Consider the following 4861-nt stretch of genomic DNA (forward strand, 5'->3'; position numbering starts at 1 on the left):
TATTAAGATGAAAAAGTTAACTGATTTAAATACAGCTTGATTCTTGTGATAATATGTTATTGTCACTCTCTAAAAATAAATATATGTACTTCTAATCTTAATAAATTTAATATTTATTAAATGAAAATGAAAATAAAATGAAAATGAATTTATTTCGGAAGAAAAACTGACACATTCACACAAAAAAGTTAAAGAGAACAAAATATATGCTTAATCTAATACTTAATACAAAGAAACAAAAGCAAAACTTGATGTGGCAGTGGTCTTCCAAAACTGGAGTCCACTCAGTTATAGTTGTGTCCATACACTATGAGCACAACACTGATTTTCAGTGACCCCATTGTGTGAAGTTTGGAGCTGAACTGACATATTTTTAAAAGTAAAATATAATTAATTGTGGCACTAAAATAATTATTATGAGAAAAAAAATATGATTAACAAAAAAAAATTTAACTAAAAATAAATAACGACAATAACAAAAATAATAAAAAACGTATGTGTGTAAATATATAAGGAAGAAAAAATAATAATAAATACGAGAAGCTATTTTATATAATACAATGAAATTTAAACAGTGTTCACCAAGGCAGGAGATGTAGGGAGGTATTGGTCATTAATAAGTATTTTTTTGTATTTTTTTCTAAAATTCGAGACTGTATATAAACCCCGTAGCGGCGGTGGTAAATTATTCCAGCACTTGGTGGCATTGTACTTGAAACTTCCCCTGAAAGCCGCAGTGTGATGCTTGGGAGGACAAAGCTTAGCCTTTACAATGTTCCTTGTTATAAAATTCAACATCCTGCCCTCATTTGCCCATAAAAGTTTCGATTAGAGATATGCTGGCGTTTTTGTCTTTATAACTCCAAAAATCATACAAGCGAAGTGTAGCCGTCTGCGACTTTCCATGTTCAGAGATCTGTGTGGAATATTCCAACAAAACCGGGCGCAGGCATTTTGCACTCGCTGTATAGTACTTTTGGTGCGGGCTCGTAGTCTAGGACCATACGTAGTGTCATTATAATTAAATTTTGAGAGTACCAAAGCATCACACAACCTGACACGTAGATTTGTATTTAAATAGTTCCTAATGCGATAGAGTACTTTTAAACGATAAAAACAGTTCGCAACAGTAGAGTTTATATGTTTCTCAAATCTAAGATTCTCTTCAAATATTAATCCTAGATTACGAACCTCATGAACTCGCTCAATAACTTTATTATTAATAACTATTTTAGGATTGTAACGTTCAATTTTTTCAACGACTTTAGGGGTTCCCAGTATCATAAATTTGGTCTTAGATGGATTAAGAACCAGTGAATTATTTACCGACCAAGTATAGATTTTGCTGACATCTGAATTAATATTTTTTTCTGCATCTGACATCTCGTTTGGCTTGAAAGTTTTTTCCTTCTCTATTTTGCAAGAAATAGAAACCGTTAGCCTTTTCTTTATCACCAAATAAAAGCGGGGCTTTCTATTTTTAAAATTGATCACAGAGTTAAATTGCATGATGTTACAAGTGCCATAAAATCGAACTATCACGAGCAGTAGGTGTTAAAAACTTATTATTATATTCTCTTGTCCAAATTATATTACTCATATTAAAATCCCCCAATATAAGATGGTTTCCCGAATAATAATCCCGATAATTTCATATTTTAAGAACGACCTTTAAAGTTAGAGTACTCTAGCGCCACCCATAAATCATCGGCTTTTGTTTTCGAAATTTAGAACCCTATACAATTTTATAGATTTATGCACAACAATCAGAACACTTCCCCCCTCCTTATGGGCTAAACAATGGATTGAACTGACAATCCCTTCTATACCAGTGGGAGGCTCCTTTGCACGGGATGCCGGCTAGATTATGGGTACCACACCGGCGCCTATTTCTGCCGTGAAACAGTAATGTGTAAGCATTGCTGTGTTTCGGTCTGAAGGGCGCCGTAGCTAGTGAAATTACTGGGCAAATAAGACTTAACATCTCATGTCTCAAGGTGACGAGCACAGCTGTAGTGCCGCTCAGAATTTTTGGGGATTTTCAAGAATCCTGAGTGGCACTGCATTGTAATGGGCAGGGCGTATCAATTACCATGAGCTGAACGTACTTCTAGTATAGTCCCTTAAAAAAAAAAACTTAAACGTAGCGGGTGTAAAAAATCTCTCCATCTAATATGTTATGATTATACAAAGTTTCAACCATCATAATTATCTAGTAATTTTGTGTTATTTTTTTTTATATCATGTAGTTATAGTACTTATTTGTTTTGTTTGAATAAAAAATATATATTTCATACATACATTTTACGTGTAAGAGAGGCTTTATGAAATGTATACCTGTCTCCCTCCAACACGTCCGGTGACGTAGTCAGGACTGTTGTCCAATACTAGATAATCTTCAAACCTCTCTGTCTCACTCTCCGTTATTTCCTCGAGACTTGCGCAGGTCTTTTCTTTTAATATGCTATTTACTTCAGCCAAACGGGTTCGAATGTCTTCTATGTCATCTGTGGAGTAATTTTGAATAAATAAAAGCATAATATGTGTTCCTTTCCCATATCCCCTCGATTCTGTATCGGTATACTCGCCGATAAAATATCGACTCACGTCAGTTTCGTTGTCACTTGGAAAAAAAGGTCAGATTGTTGTTTAAAAATTTTGGTGTTACTCAGTAAGCCGAAACAGTACTCCACTTCAAGCCACCGCTTATAACTATATAGGGTGCAAATTCAGCCTCACATGTAGTACTGTTCTCACCTATGGGCCAGCTTCTTTTACGGGGAGTTCTACTTACTTCTTTTCTTCTTATCACGGGGAGAGAGCAGAATAATTGTTTGGGTCAATATCAGCAGTTGAATTGCACCAAACCGCGAATTCCCACACGCTTAATGTTGACGTCTGGTATTCTACAACAGTACGTTTTTCCAGAAATTTCCCCCACAGCCACTTTGTGGAATCAATTACCCAAATTATACAAATGATTTCAGTTTTCTTTAGTGTTAATTCCGCCAATATTTGTTTTTAAACAATTCCACACGTGTTTCGCCTCTACACAAGGCATCCTCAGGACGTGTTGTCTCACCAAAATCTGGCACGAGACTGAATCAAATGAGCCGGAAGCCGCTCTTTTATACCCTTGTCCCATGAAATGATGCGCTGCGATTGGTCGGCTGTTTATTACCCCCGGAAGATATACGTGACCAAGGTGATGGGACTAAATCTATAACCGGTTACAGTTTTTCCGAAGCGATACGACTTAGGGACCTTCAAAATCTGAGCATCACAGTCCCAATTTAAAGGTCGGTAACGCAGCTATTGATGCTTGGTGGACGGTTGTCTCACCACGTTCGCGTTAGCACCTGCAGGTGGCAAAGTTTTTTCACATAAATTTGGGAGGCAAGAGTAGTCTTGCTGGCGGTTGTGAAATGTCGGGCATAATAAAGGTGGTGCGGATTTAATTTCAGCATTTTGATGATGCGTCCCCTGATGGAAATCTTATGCTGTTGGGTTAAATAATTATTTAAAATGTAGTCTTTCATACATTATTAATAATAAAAACAGTTCCAAACATACATTTTTCACTGTCCTTTATTACATATCTAACAATGCCTTCTTGCCATTTTCTTTCATTATAAAACTCTTCATTTTTCTTTGATAATTTTACTTTTTCTATGGTGTGAGGTCTCCCCTTGTCTCTCTTTCTGGCTTTTGATTTTGAACTGGGTCTGTTGAGAAAATATTGTTAAGCTTAGAATAATAACAATAATGCCACCTTCGCACGACACGCCACAAGTTAGGATATCATCCCCACCATCTGGATGTGTGGCGGTCCTCCACAGTACGGTTTTCAAGGGGCTTTCTTCCACATACTACAAAGCTGTGGAATGAGCTTCCTTGTAAGGTTTTTCCGAGACGATACGACATGGGTACATTAAAAAAAAGCGCGTACACTTTGCTCAAAGGCCGGCAACGCTCCTGTGATTCCTCTGGTGTTGCAATAGAATGTGGGCGGTGTGTCACTTGACACCAGGTGACCCGTACGCTCCTTTGTCCTTCTATTCCATAAAAAAATAACGCTAAGTATACTAAATTTGCCTGTCTGACGTTGCTTAGAGGTGTCTGAGGTTGTAATAGCTATGTTAGGTAATCTATGAAAATTATTCAATTGATACATTATTAAGAGACGTTTAGATATTTTTAAGCAAAACTTATAATATAATACCGAATGCAATTGACTTTTAGTAAAATCTAATTAAGTAAATGTCGTAATTTTAAAAAGTGAAGTTTTCAAATATAATAAGGTAATACTAAACAATCTCTTTAGACTGAGGTTTAGACAACCTAGACGCTTAGAACAGCGGTAACTATACAAAAAACATTCATTCAAATTAACACCTTATAAGGCGGCAGTAATGTTCAAAGTATAGTACGCATAAAAGAAGCTCACTGTCCGTCTCTTTCACACATGCTGTTACTGTTATTTAGTCTGTTTTTCACTGAACGATTTGCCATTTCGTAGCGTTGTATTTAAAGCGCGGTCGCCACACAACTGAACGAAAATTCTGCCTAACAGACCCGTTGGCAGAGTTTTTCAGACAATTTTTGAGCGTGATTGTGAGTCCCGTTGTTTATTGTAATTCAATGAAGTTCAGAGTTATAAGTTTGCATGCCTTATAGGATAAGAGCATCTAATTATAAGCTAAGAACAACATGTTACCTTATCCCGCAAATAAAGATGATTTGATTTGATTTATAAGCTTCAAACATACTATGACGTCATTCACGTTTCCTGTAGCATCGCCGATTGATGCATTAAATACATTTTTTATTTAACCTCAATATACAGGTTGTCCCAGAAAGA

The sequence above is a fragment of the Leptidea sinapis genome, chromosome 2 (genome assembly GCF_905404315.1).
Source record: "Leptidea sinapis chromosome 2, ilLepSina1.1, whole genome shotgun sequence".
Lineage (NCBI taxonomy): Eukaryota > Metazoa > Arthropoda > Insecta > Lepidoptera > Pieridae > Leptidea > Leptidea sinapis.